The sequence below is a fragment of the Mus caroli genome, chromosome 15 (assembly GCF_900094665.2).
Source record: "Mus caroli chromosome 15, CAROLI_EIJ_v1.1, whole genome shotgun sequence".
NCBI classification, from domain to species: domain Eukaryota; kingdom Metazoa; phylum Chordata; class Mammalia; order Rodentia; family Muridae; genus Mus; species Mus caroli.
The window spans coordinates 90,633,782-90,649,247 of record NC_034584.1 but is presented as its reverse complement, the minus strand read 5'-3'; the positions used below and the strand labels follow the sequence as shown (position 1 = coordinate 90,649,247).

At 42.0% G+C, this 15,466-nt stretch overlaps 1 pseudogene; it reads left to right on the top strand.

Moving 5' to 3' along the window:
- The first annotated feature begins 8,905 nt into the window (after nucleotides 1–8,905).
- LOC110311106 lies at nucleotides 8,906–9,557 on the top strand (annotated as a pseudogene).
- Nucleotides 9,558–15,466: the final 5,909 nt, after the last annotated feature.

Sequence of the window (15,466 nt, the reverse complement as noted above, 5' to 3'; positions counted from 1 at the left end):
TTCAGAGTGCCTGAGTTCAGCCTGCTCTAACTGGAGTGTCCCACAGAGAATCAAAGAAGAAAGGAAGTCTGCAGATAAATCTAAACTCGAGCTGATGGAAAATCCCAGACAGGCACAGCACTCCGGCTGCTCAGCCGTTGTAAAACTCCTCTTAAATGACCGTCAGGCAAGGCAGGAGGATCTTCCCAGAAGGGTTCTGATCAATTTCCTGTCTGTTCTGCCAGTGTAGTTAACAACTAATAAACTATACTACTCTACTCTACTAATAAACTATACTACTCATTGTAGCCTCTCTCTACAATGGGACACCACACAGAGCTCACTGGCCATGGCTTCACAGGCCTGTCTACAAAGGCTGTGTAGAGGGTAAGTCATATTAGAAATGACATTTTACGACACTGGGGTCCAAAAAAGGGTTCTTTCTACCAAAACACTACAGACCATGTCCTTGAGGGTCTTCCTCCCTTTATGGATTGACACATACGCTCCTGAGAGAGAAGGAGTCAGATATGGCCCCTCTCCTAACACGGGGTTTATTTAAGGAAAGGCAGTGTGAACACCTAGTTCCATCCTGCCTAGAACCCCTGCCGAGTGCAAGAACAATATATGTGTTGGCTCACTGCGCACTGAGTTTCCCTGGAGGAGAAGGTACCCTGGTTCCCATGACAGTGTCTGCTTTCCTTCACAAGAACTGACCGAGGGGAAAACAAAGCTGTCTGTCCAGAGCCAATACCCACCCTAAGGATATTATTATCTTAATAACCTAGCCCATAAAACAACAGCACTGGATCAAAATTAAGTGTATTTGGTAGACTGGAACCTTCACAATTCGGTTTAGCTTTTCACATGTCCAAATTTGACCCAACGTTCTAAGATGAGAATGTCTGATACTCACTCAAACAAAAACAGATACCATTACTGATTTGGGGAAGGTTGACTTGGGAATTTGCTCACAGAATCACAAAGAACCTGAAAGATTATCTAGACTGTGGGGAACCTGAGGCCTAGACAGGTCATAGTAAGTGCCGAAGGTCATAGCAGGAGACACTGAAATCCGTTTTATCTTCTTGGGTCCCAAGCAGGTACAGTGCTGGATTACATCAGCCTTCTCCTTGTGAGCTATGGTAAGTATTCCTACATTTAGTAATTTGCCAAAAAAAAAGGAAGAAAGGAAGAAAGGAAGAAAGGAAGAGAGAGGGAGAGGGAGAGGGAGAGGGAGAGGAAGGAAGGAAGGAAGGAAGAAAGGAAGGAAGGAGATAGGAGAGGAGAGGAGAGGAGAGGAGAGGAGAGGAGAGGAGAGGAGAGAGGAGAGGAGAAGAAAGGAGAAGAAAAGAAAAGGAAAGAAAAGAAAAGGAAAGAAATGAAAAGGAAAGAAAAGAAAAGAAAAGAAAAGAAAAGAAAAGAAAAGAAAAGAAAAGAAAAGAAAAGCAAGCATCCAGGAACTAGCTCCTTGTAAAGAAATATCTTGTGAAAATCAATATTTTAGAAATCAGATCACCTGATTTTCTGTCATCTTAAATTCCTTCAATTAACAGATGGGACCCACTAAACACTGCAGTGCTCCAAGGGGTGGCAGAGAAAGCAGCCAATCAGGGGCGCCCATTCAAGGGAGGAACTGGTGAAAGAGTGGGGCAGAGGTGAGTCAGGCAGAGCCAGAGACCCACCCTGAGCTCAGGTCCACTGACTGTTAGGCGCAAACTCCTCAAACACAGCGGCGCCTGAGAACATCAGTGTTTTGAATGTCTTCAAATTACTAGAAACTTCTGAGTAAGCTTCCTTTCCTGCCCTCACCCTCAGGTATTACATAACACACAGTTAAGCAACCATTCTGTGACATTCCAATGGCCTTTTTATATTTTACCAGGTCTTATTTTGATTTGTTTTCCAGGTGACTTATGAAAACGTCTAAACTAAAGGCATATGACTGTTAAACATTAAAAATTCATATTTAGTTGAAGACACCCCTCCAAACCAACTCTTTCTGGCCTTTCCCCCAGCTGAACATCTGCAAGCGTATGCACGAGCACACACTATAGACCGTCTTACAAAATATGTGGAGCCAGTCAACAGCAGAATAAAACAAACTAGCAAAACTTAGGGAAGACAGTCACATCCATCCAAGGTAGACAGTGATACCCCCAGTGCTGAGAGTTTGAGGGTTCACCAGACACCCCTCATGCCTCCAGTTGATATTCTCTCAGGCTTGACTTGCTTGAAACATATCCTGGCCTGGCTATTTCACCCAGTGCCATTCTGCTTCCTTCCCTCTCCACCTTGTACATCTGACTCCTCTCCGGGGCTGCTTCTGTAACATCAAACCTAAGACAGAAGAAGAAGATAACAAGCCTTGGGTGTAACTGTGTATCCTGTTAGGAGTGAGTACGGTCTTGAAGAATAACAAGATGAGAGAGCAAGAGAGGAAGGGGTGATGAGGGTCTCAATGGGGAAGGAGACTAGGGGATGTCACTGAAGTGGGCCATGCCTGCAGGAAGTGAAGAGCACTGTGAGAGTCTGGGAGGGTGACCAAGGCCAGTAGAGATACGAAAGAACAAGAAGGCCATTGGTGGCGCTGGAAAGAGCAGCTGAGGAGGTCAGGGAGATGTGGTCATGAGTTAACAGCTTGATGTAGGATTTTATAAGGAGGATTATTTCAACAGGTTGTGTGTGTGTCTGTGTGTGTGTGTGTGTGTGTGTGTGTTACAAAGCCACTAGTGTTCCAGAAAACCAAGAGCAGGATCAGAATATGGAAAGCCACCTTGCAAAGAAAGACTCTCAGGGCTGGCTGCAAGTGTTGGTGAATAGGGGGCTTGCCAGGCCAAGTGTGAGAGTTTAGATCTCAGTACCTACATAAATATTGTGATGTGGTGGTATTCATACCTGCAATATCAGGACTGGACACGGAGAGATAGGAGTGTCTGTAGGGATGGGTGAACAGCTAGGCTAGCTGAACTGGTGAGCTCCAGATTCTATGGGGGGGGGGAGAACCTGAGACCTCCAGATGCTGTGGGAGGCTCTGTCTTTAAAAAATGAGAGAGGGACTAAGAAAGGACTTCACATGCACACACTTAAACACGGTGCATATACGCACAAGTTTAAACAGACTGAGTCTCTTATATAGAAATAATGGATGTGGATATCATAGTTACATTTACATAATCAGATGCGTGCAGAAGTCAGGGTTGCTTAACCAAGGTTCCATCGGCATGCGCCATAGTAGAGACGAACAAGGTAGACTGGCAGGAGAGCTCACTAGCCCCTGCCTATATTTTTCATGGGAAGGTTCCTCCCTTCTTTCACGCTTACCTTCCTGTCTATATGCACCCTAATCTGGCAGATACTGACAAAACCTTCAGCTTTGTTTCTGAGGAAGCTCAGGTAGGTTGATGCAGCTCAGTGTGGAAGATTCATGGAATTCTTACAGTAGAATCTTCCAGGCCTGAATGAGCATGGACCTCTAACTCACCATGGGAGGCCTGGGAGGGAGGGAGAGGGGAGGGAGGGAGGGACGGAGGCAGAGCAGTGTGTGTGTGACCAGCCCTTATCTCGATATTGTGAGGTACGGGGCAAGGTGGAGAGTGATACCACACATCTTATCGCAAAAAGCCCACACAGAGGAGGGAGCAGCTGCCTCCCTTGGCCTGGGTTCCTGGAGTTCGGCATTCTTGAATTAACTGGGTAGAAGGGAAAAGATAACATATAGTTTTCCAGCTAGTTATGCAAGGTGACACTTATTAACTAGGCTCTGGGTGAGGAGACTCTCAGTCCCAAGCAGGTTTGGGAGGAAAACTTGGTTTTCCTAATTCCCCTATCAGGTGGACAGTCCGCAGAGCACCACACACCTCTATTTAGACTTTTATATAAGATTGAACCAGGTGATTGGGGGACCAGGAATTCTGGTATGCCTTCCCAATGCTGGAGTGGGGATGGAACTGTCAAATCCCAGCTAGCACAGAGGGGCTCTTGAGAGGTCCCCACATGAGATCCAGAGTGCCATTTCATGACAGAGGTATATCCTGAGTTTTCAGACAAAGGGGAATTGGAGTGCACTAACCTAAGGCACTCTCCTGGCCTCCCAGAATCCTCTGCTTTCTCATTAGAAGGTACTGGATCCTCCCCAGAGAGCAAGATGGGATCCGGATCTACTCAATAGCGTCTCACCCCGTCGTCGTTCCTCTTCAGTACATTGAATTCATTTGTGTCAATATTTTACTTTGGAGAGTAGAGAAACTACCAGAACCTACAAGCCAGCCAGCCAAAACAATAGCATAGCCGTGAACAGAATTTGAGTCTTCTTGGACAGCCTATGTTCAAGGAAAATATTCTCTGTGCTTCAGTTGTCTAAATTGGCTCCTCTTACTTCATCCAAAAATATTAACTGACTGTGGTTCTGTTGTATCAATGGGATTGGTTTTATTATTAAATGAAAAATGGGGATAAATACAGGCCCTATGATGAGAAGTTGGGGGCCCAATGTCGTGGTCTGCTGCAGTCTTGTCTTTAGATGTGTCTGAGATCTGCCCTAAAGGCCCAACCAAGACTGTATTATCAGTTGCCTCTCTCTTAGACACTTTGGAGGGTTTATCATGTTCAAAAAATTGCTGGTGCTAACCATGCCATGGGGGCCAGATGAGATGCCAACTGTCAGCTATGGCCCTGCATATACATTAGTAGCTCTCATATAGCCTAAGGCGGTACTTGGTGGCACAGTCCTGAACAGTGGTGAGGAGTTTTTGTCAATCATTTCTTTCCTCTCTGTTATGATTTCCTTTGCATAGATGAAATCAGTAGCTAAGACTTGGAGATTTCACTGATGGCCCCGGATCTCTCATGAGAAACCCAGAGAGGCTCAGGAAGGATCCAGTGCAGCGTTAATGACACAGTAAAACCTAGAGTCTATGGAAGAGTTGGCAGGGTAAGCCTATGTGGTGATAACTCTCCTTTAGAAGGAGATCTATCAAGGGAAATCTCTGGAGCTAAACTATCCAAACAAAAAGATAAAAATCTCAAAGAGATGGCTAAATCGATGTAATCTCCTATGACAGGTTTCAACCCATCTGTTTTACCATCCGAGGCCAAGTTAAGTCAGGCGCCGTGGGAATGATGCTATCTCTACCCCCAGCTCTGACTAGATACACAGGAATCCCTGCAAAAGCACCAGGGTTCAGGTCAGTTGTCAAGCAGAGGTCGTCCCTGCAATGAGGGGACTTGATGTGAGAGGCCGATTCTTACCTACCTTCCCACCGCATCATAGATGTTAAAACGTTAGTGTGGGCGACCCATGGGGTTACATTACGCTTGCCTGTTAAATTTGGGTAACAGAAGAGGGTTCTGATTTGTTTGTTTTTGTTTTGAATAGGTACCCTAAGCTATTTTCTTTCTAGTGCAAGCTCTAGAAGCCAGATTGTTTTTTTAGGGTAAAGAGAACTGATAGAAAGCCAGGTACTGATTAATTAAAGAATAGCTCTTCTGTAGGAAATGGTTTTCCATTTCTGCTTCACCACCCTTTGTTACTGACCACCTCCTGGTCACTGACCAAGGCTCTTTCTGCAGTTATGATGTCATCAGAATCACTCAGCTGTCAACAAGAGTCTTTGGTCCAGCAACGAGATTAGTCATGTTGAGAGAGCATTTATGCTAATTAACCATGGGTGGAAATCAAAGTTACACATGAAAAAATTACATGAAGAATTACATCTTTTCTTCAAGAATCTTTATGTAATTTGCCTGCCCCTTGACATAAACTTAATTTAAAAATTAAAACACAAAACCAAAATATAAGATAACTCTAGCAGTAACTTTCAATTCATGGTTCAGGATAGTAGTTCAGAAGGGACCACTTCGGTCTAAGGTCAAGTAAAGAACTGGCAAGGCTGAATTTCTGTGTCCATAAAAGTCAGTGCATGATGCTAACTGCCTCTCTCCAAACTAGAGAGATGGATGGGTGTGCACAGAGGTCCACACAGAGCAGAGCAGACACCGGCAAACAAAGACACATTCATAGACACAGAAGGAAAAGAGCTTGCTCTGGGAATTGTAAACAACTGGTGGATTTCTGAATGCTCAATGTGGACTAGTCTGAGAGTTAAAAAGTCCAGAGCAATGGTCAGTGAGGGAACCCCTCTGTGGACCTCAATTGCTGGGGTTCTGCCATGTCCTGAGAGTGAATATTGAGAGAGAAGTCTCCTCATGCTCAAGGGTAGGGGGTAGGAGACATCTAACCTATTTGTACCCAACTCTGGCTGGTTCTAGCCTTCCATTTGAGAGAAGAAAAAAAAATACTCAACTTGAGTTTCTTCAAAGCATCCCATCTCACCGTAAAGATTGGGGATGGAAGGCTTAACAGCAGTTTTGAAGTTAACAGTCCAGGGCATCAGACTCACTAAAGACAGACCTAAATGAAGGTAAGAAAACTTTTCTCTCACATCCTACTACACTTAATGAAGACCTACCTGAAGTGGTTCTTCTGACCCAGACATCACAATTGGTAGTCGAGACTAATTGCATGCTATACTAAAAGGTGGAACTCCATCTGAAGAGTCGGGACAAGCACCGAAAGCAAGCTGGGGCACCCACAGAATCATTGGACTCACCAGACTGAGAATTAAGATAAATCCAACTGAATTGTTAAGGATTCTCATGGCTACAAATGCGGATGGGCCGTGTGCATGCAAACAGAAGGACTCTGAAAAAAGAACTTGGTAAATGCTATAGATGGAAAGCTACCACAGGAGTGAGAACTGCTTTTATGTGTGACACTTGTTTTTTAGATGCCATATTGGTAGACTTTCATCGTATATAGTGATAGATTTTTATAAGATTTTCATTCAAATATGTTATGCATTTAGTGAGGAACATCCCCATACTTTATATAGCCTCACGTCTGCTTTGTGTCGTTATATAAACACACATATAACTATGAATATATAATTTATTTAAACACACACATACACACAAATACATACATACACACATGTGTGTATGTCTGTATATATAAATTCCAGAACCCACATATGAGAGAAGTTGTGATATTTGTCTTTCTGAGTTGAGCTTATTCTGCTTAACATTATGATCTTCAGTTCCATCCATCTCCCTGAAAATTCATTCATCATTATGGAAAAATAAAACTCCATTATACACGCACACATATCACATCACATCTCTCTATTCATTCACGTGTGGATGGACAACCAGACTGGTTCCATAACTTTACTTCTATGACATCTGATGGAGGACGGCTATCTAAAATATGAAGAACTCAAAAATCTCAGTGCCCCCCCCAAAAAATCAGGCAATCCAATCAATAAATTGGCTAGTGACATTGACAGGAACTTCTTTAAAAATAAAGACAAATGGCCAAAAAAATGTGGGGGGAAAGATATTCAACATCCTTACCCATCAGAGAAATTTAAATTAAATCTATACTGAGATTCTAGCTCACTCTAGTCAGAATTGCTTTTATGAAGTTGGACTCATTAGTCACTAAGTACAACTGAGAAGAGACTCCGAACTTAAGGATCTCCCAACAGAAACTCACAAAACTGAAAAGCAAACGAAAAGGAGACTGAAAAAAAACCAGAATAAACTATCCACTCACAGGGTGTTTTCACCAAAACCAACAGAAGAAAGCAGAGAGAGAAGAAAAGAAAAATATTTGAAACAATAATAACGAGACTGTCCCCCAAATTAACACCAGACCCAAAGCATGGATTCAGGAAGCTCAGAGACCACCAAGAAGGATAAATGAAAAGAAGGAAAGAAGAGAAGAAGAGAGGGATACTACCTCATAAATGTCCTGTAGTCAAGCTACAGACTATCACAGATAGTCTGTAGATATCTATAGATAGTCTATCTATATAGATCTAGATAGATGATAGATAGATAGATAGATAGATAGATAGATAGATAGATAGATAGATAGATAGACTATCACAGATAGGGAAGTGTCTGAAAGAAGCAAGAGAAAACCCTGTCTTGCTTACCAAAGAGTAAAGGTAAGGGCCTGAGGCCAGGCAAGGTGGCTGAGTGGGTAAAGGAGCTTGCTGTTAAGCCCTGAAGACCTGAGTTCAATGTTCAGGATTCACATAGTGGAACTGGCCATGGAAAGTTGTCCTCTGACTTCCTCACACACACTCTGTCATGCATTCATTTCCCAAACACAAAATAGGTAAGATGTGATTTTAAAATTGTTACTTATGATAGCTGTAATGGCTATTCTTGGTTGTCAACTTGACTATATCTGGAATGAACTACAATCCAGAAATGGAGGGCACGTTTGTGACCTGGATCTTGAGGCAGAAAGATAACATGCCTTTGAGCCAGATCTTGAGGTGGGATGGCCCACACTCTTATTCTGGATCAACATACATCTTTAATCTGCATCTCGAAGCACACCGTTAATCTGGGCCATATCTTCTGCTGGAGACCTATATAAGGACAGTGGAAGAAGGAAGGGTTTACTCTTTACCTGCTTGCACTAACTTAGCCACCACATCTATTCGATCCTGCTTTGTCAGGACTCCAGCTTATACAGAGGACCAGCTGGAACATCCAGCCTTGTAGAACTGAGCAACTACTAGATTCTTGGACTTGCCATTCACAAGTGGCCCTATGGGGTAGTTAGACTGTAGCCTATAACTCATTCCAAAAATAATTCTGTGGAATATATATATATATATATATATTCATTCCATATGTCTGTGATTCTAGAAATCCCTGACTAGTACAATCTGTAGAAACCTTGAAGAATTTGGAAAGAGAAACACGGATCTCATGAACCTAGACTTTTTCAATTGCACAGTTTTTCTTCAAAAATAAAAGAAGAAATCAAGGCTGGAAAGGTGTGACCAACTAATTTTTAAAAATATTCAAGGAATCTTCTTTTCTGGTTTCCGAGGCAGCTGCAGCCATGAGCAGCAAAGTCTCATGCGACACCCTGTACAAGGTGGTGCAGGAAGTACTGCACAGGAACCAGTGCAAGCAGGATAAGTTTCTGGAGAGGGCGGAGCTGCAGATCAGCCTGAAGAACTACAGCCCTCAGAAAGACAAACACTTCTTGGGCACTGTCAGGCTAAGGTCCACCCCTTGCTCCAAGTTTTCCTCATGCGTTCTGGGGAACCAGCAGCACTGTGATGAAGTTAGGGCCATGGATATCCCCACATGGACATAGAGAAGTGTAAGAAGCTTAATAAGAGCAAGAAGTTGGTCAAAAAGCTGGCCAAGAAGTACGATGCCTCTTTGGCCTCTGAGTCTCTGATCAGCAGATCCCATGTATTCTGGGCCCAGGCTTAAACAAGGCTGGCAAGTTCCCCTCCATGGGGACACACAATGAAAACATGGCGGCCAAAGTGGATGAGGTGAAATCTACAATCAAGTTCCAGATGAAGAAGGTGCCATATCTGGCTGTTGCTGTCGGTCACGTGAAGATGACCGATGATGCGCTGGTCTACAACATCGATCTGGCTGTCAATTTCTTGGTGTCCTTGCTCAAGAAAAACTGGCAAAATGTCCGGGCTTTGTACATCAAGAGCACCATGGGCAAGCCCCAGCGTCTGTATTAGGATACTCCAATAAACCTCAGTGCTGCCACTCAAAAAAAAAAAAAAAAATCAAAGAAGCAGAAAATGATACATTAGAAACTCAGATCTATGAAAAGGAAAAACACAGAAAATGAAGAAGAGAAACGATTTATTTTTGTTGGTCCAACACATAATCATTTGTTCAAACTCATCACCATATTGAATTGTTTTTGCCTATGTGTTTGCATGTGTAAACAGTAACAAACATGGCAGACAGGATGAGCACCAATAGTATCAGCTACATTGTATCAGTTAAAGCACAGAAGTATCAGTAGTATCAGCTACATTGTATCAGTTAAAGCACAGAAGTTTCAATAGTATCAGCTACATTGTATCAGTTAAAGCATAGAAGTATCAGTAGTATCAGCTACATTGTATCATCAGCTAAAGCACAGATTGTTAGGGGATAAAAGAAAACAAAGCAAGTTCCAACAGGAAGTGCTCTGGATAGAATGTGTGTAGGTTAAAGGTCAGTGGTGAAAGCTGGATCTCGGTCAAGTCAAGCAACAGAGTTCCCTGCTTAGATTAACTTCATACACAGGAAATTTCACAGCAAGAACATTGTCTGGCATACAAGGGAAATCACATAAGAATAGAGTGGTTCAACTGGGCAGTGGTGGTGCATGCCTTTAATCCCAGCACTTGGGAGGCAGAGGCAGTCGAATTTCTGAGTTCGAGGCCAACCTGGTCTACAGAGTGAGTTCCAGGATAGCCAGGGCTACACAGAGAAACCCTGTCTCTAAAAACAACAACAATAACGACAAACAAACCAACAAAAATAGAGTGGTTCTCTAAAATGACGTGGCAGAGAAACAAAACATAGAAGCAAAAACTGGTAGAACTTCCAGGAAACAAATTCCTTGAGTCAGAATAGACCCCACACGCCTACACACACCTGAGGAGAAATTCACCAGGGTCAGAGTTGAACTCAACTGCATTCTTAATCAACTGTGTGTTTGCTATACACTAATTGGCTTGATCCAATATCAACAAAATACAGATTTTCAAGCACAAATGAAACATTCAATATAAGCTAAATATTGTAAGACAAAATAGGCCTCAACTTTAGAAATAACAGAAACTTCATGCAACATATTATTTCAAAAATAAAACTAAAATTAGATTAGACACATAATAGAAGGCAGTTAGGATAGCAAAGATAATAGTTGGAGATTGAACAATGTACTTTTAAATTACATGTGGTTCAAAAAAGATGTGAAAAATTGTGAAATATCTTGAACTAAATAAAAATTAAAACACAACTTATAAAAAAGTATGGAGCTCAGTAAAAGTAATATTTAGAGGGATTTATAGCATTAAAGCATATGTTAGAAAAGAAAAATATCTAATGTTCATTAAGTTCTCATTGTAGGAAACTAAAAAAAGAAAATAATAACTCCAAAGCAAAAAGAAGAAAACCGATAATGAAAATTACATTAAAAATCAATCAAATTAAGCATAGGATGTTGCGTTTTTAAAAAATCAATGAAATAAAAAGCTAACTTCTTTGAAAAAGATTTTTGGAAAAAATAAACACGTTCTTTTGCAAAACTAACTAGGAAAAAAGGGGGAGAAAACACCAATTACTATCAGAAATAAAACAGAGACATCACTACAGATGCCAACGATGCTCAGATAAACAATAAATACTATGAACAACTTGACCCACAAAAAACCTGGATTAAATGGTCTCTTTCCTTCAAGGCAAAAGCTTCCCGAACGCATGCGATGTAATACAAATAACTGGAAGACCTTATCTCAGTTAGGAAGCTAAATCTGTTTAGTATTATCTCAAAATACACCAGGCACCGATGGGTTTACGGGTGGATGCCACCAATCATTTAAAGAAGATACTGTATTCTCAGTGATCTCACTGGGAATCAGCAGCAGACAGGCTCTTATTTTCTTTCTGATATCAGAATTTTGTGGGTTTTTTTTTTTCTAACTTTTCCCTCCCGGAAAAAGGCTATTAATTTTAACATTTTTTGAAGAAATAGCTTTGGGGTTTGTTGCTTTTGCTTCTCATTTTCCTCTTTACATATTTCATGGGTTTGTGTGATCATTTTTATCACTCACTTTTTTTCTGATCACTTTAATTTCCCTTTCCTTTTCTGGTTTCTTATGGTGGAATCTTTAGTCTTCGCTAATATCTGCTTTCTACCTCTTCCTGTGGTGCCACCACTGCCTTACAGTCTGAGCCACATGTAAATTGTTTATAAGAAACAATTACAGGATCAGTATCACCCATGAACACTGAAATAAAGATCCACAAGAAAATATTGGTTAACAAGGTCAGTATTCTACACAATCAAATATATGCCACCACCAAGCAGGCTTTATCCTAGGTGCGAAAGGAGAGTTGAGTAATCAGTCACCTCATCAAAAAGATGATGGAAAAAAAGATCACTTATCATATTGAAAAATACAGAAAGAGGCACTTTTCAAATGTCAAACACACGTTTTTTAAAACCTCTCTGTAAACAAAGAATAGAACTAAGCAACCCAATAAAGATATTCTTCAGTTGACATCACACTTAAGGCTAGGAAACTGGATGCTCCCTAAGGAGCCTAGGAACGAAGCAAGGATCCCCTCTTTTTCCACCTTACCACCTATTTTCAATGCTGCAAGAGAAGTCCCATCGATGTGATAAGAAAAAGAAGTAAAGGGAATTTGATGAAGAAGAAGGAAATAAAGCCAGCTTTGTTCAGAAATGACCCAATCGTCCATGAAGAAGGTCTGTGTAGCAGAATCAACAACAAACTCCTAGAACTCATTAAGGGATTATTCTAGTTGAGTTTCAGGATGGAAGCTCAATGTACCTGCAATAAGCAGGTAGTGTTTGAAGTTAAAACCACAATGCCGTTTGTGTTAGCACTCAACTCCCTGCACCCCAAGTATTCAGGCCAATATCTAAGCCTATCTATATGAGAGCAACCACTGGAAGAATAAAGAACAAAATGAAGGGAAAGGAGACCATGCTCCTGGGTGGCTGTGCTTAATATTGTAAAGGTGTCAGCCCTTCCCACTTTGATCCATGAATTCAGTACAGCCTCAGTCAAATTCTCAGAAGCTGTTCTGTGAGTATAGACAAGCCAATTTTAAAGTTTAGGGAGAGACCCTAAAGAGCCAATACCACATTGAAGGAGACAAAGAGAGTCAGGAAACTAATACGGTATTGCTTCAAGGTTAATTATAAAAGCTGCAAAAACCAATGCAACATTGTATCCACAGAACAGGCAAATTGATGAAAGAGATACAATACAGTCAGCTGTTCTGTATTGGAGGAGTATAGGTGGTCTAAATACTGGTAGACCACAACCCAAACCAAAACTATAAAGGTGGACACAGAACATGACTTCAGAACATGGGCTCACAGTAGATCTTAGATCTGAATGTGAGACATAAAGCCACGAGACTCTAGAAAGAGAAGAATCTACATGGCCCTCTGTTTGGATGTGAGTTTTTAATGTAACATTGGTTATGTATACCCCGACACTAAAAGCACATACGTGAAAAAGATCAGCTGGACGTCATTAAAATTAAATGTTTCTGGTCGGCAAAAGACACTGCCAAAGGAAATGGAAAGAGAATCCACAGTGTAGATGAAAATGTATGAATAAGCTAAATAAATTAAATAAACTACCCAACCAACTAGCAAAACCCATCAAACTTCAAAACACACCTCATCAAAGTGACACGGTTGACAAATATTTACATGAAAGGTGTCACTATTGACATCTAGCCTTAGTGTCTGGTGATCTGATAGGATGCATGAGATTATTTCAGTCTTCTTGTATCTGTTGCGGCTTGTTTTGTTATGGTCAATTTTGGAGAAAGTACCATAGTACCATAAGATGCTGAGAAGAAGGTGTATTCTTTAGTTTGTTTTATGGTGAAATGTTTACACACACACACACACACACACTCCATTTGGTTCATAATCTTTAATAGTTTCACTGTGTCTCTGTTAAGTTTCTGTTTCAATGACCTGTTGACCTGTCTATTGGTGAGAGTGGGGTGTTGAAGTCTCCCACTTTTATTGTGTGGGGTTCAATGTATGTTTTGAGCTTTAATATCATGAATGTGGGTGCCCTTGCATTTTAATGTCAAGGAATGGCAAATTAAAATAACATTAAGATCCTACTATGTGCTGGTCAGAATGACAGAATCTGGAGCACTGATGCCACCCAACATTGGTGAGGATGTGACACACAGCAGGCGCTCTGGTCACTTCTGGCAAGAAGGCGAAACGAAGACTTCATTTCTTAAATGGTAAACAATCCTTTTCTCAATGGAGAACTTGGGTCCCCACAAAACCTTGGGACGCGGTGTTTGTAGCACCATACTTAACAACTACCCCAACTTGGAAAGGGCAAGAGTGTTTTCAGTACCAGATGGGTTAGCGAGACCATGCTGTGTCTAAACACTGCAACATTGTGAAACATCGCAAGTTAAGCCATCCGAATGAGAAAAGATCATAGGTGGGCATCAGTGAGCGAAGGAAGCCCATCGAAATGGCTTTGGGAAACTGCTGTGTGAGATAGTCTATATGAGAAGACATCGGTACTTTAGATGGTACTGTGCTGGTCAGGCTATAGGTCCATCAAGATACTGGTGCCTAAAGCCACAGAAGGCCGAGCACTAGGAACATTACCAATAAGCCATGTGTACTGTGTGATGATTACACTGTCACAAATGAGTGGCTTCAAACAGAATGCTAACATGTGGAGTGAGGAGACTCCATGGGCCAGGATGTGGGTGTTTGGCAATGCTGGGTACTTTCCATTCAGTTTCACTGGGAACACCAAACTGCTCTTTAAAGAGTCTATTCTTTAAGAAAAGAATTATCAGTTTAGAATGCCACAAAATAATTTCAAAGTCATTATCAGTATCAGAAAAAATAATAGAAGTGTAAAAGAAAAAAACAACACTAATTTAACATAACTGAAAAAGTGAAAGCTTTGCGCATTTTAATTGCTCCAGGGTTGGAAGAGCTAACAGAGGAGGGTGGCAGAGGAGTGTGTAAAGGCATCATGTTCCCTGGCCACTCTCTGTCTATGGAAGGCACTGCTGTGATCAAAACTAAACTAAGTTACATAAGCGGTTTATAGTTACTTGTTCTGAAGACTTAACAGGGACATAGAAAACACAGTGTCAATGCACACTTTATCAAATGCAGTTGAGAAAGGCTGCTGTCCTGAGATGGTTAAGGCATGACCTGTGACATCTCTCCTTCCAGATGAGCTCTGTGGTCGTTTGAGGAGAAATAACACGCTACACCCCCCTCAGCTCCAGGGTCAGTGTGGGCACCGAGCTGGACGTAGCATCCAACATTCCGGTACTGCTCTGTAAGCAGTAGTGTGAGCTTCCAATTCCAGGGGGAACTGGCTGAAGGGCAGAAATACCTGGGCAGTGTCTTCCTGGACAGCACCAACAAGAGTAGATGGATGGGCATGTGTTCTATGAGCCACTCTCTCGTGAGCTGCTTCCCTTATCTAGAGAATGAACAGAAATGACCCCAGTCCCACTACCAAGGGAACTGGACTTCCTGAGTTACGTCTAAAGTGACCTCAAATACACACACACACACACACACACACACACTCAGGTAGCAAAGATGGGGGTTGGGTATAGTGTGCTACCCACTCCGGATCCTCACTCCTAGAGAACACCAGCCACTTCTCAACTGCAGCCTCGTAACCCTGGCTCACATTCCTCTGTTACTCCTGGCCTTCCTCTATGCGTCTGGTGTCCTGCCCATCCTCCATGTGAAGATCTCCTGGCCCGTAGGCTCCCTCACCACCTCAGCTCAGTCTCAATTAGTGAGCTGGTAGAAACTCAATAGGCCCAGCTCTGTTGTAGCCTCTTGGGTTAACGGGGGTCATGGCTG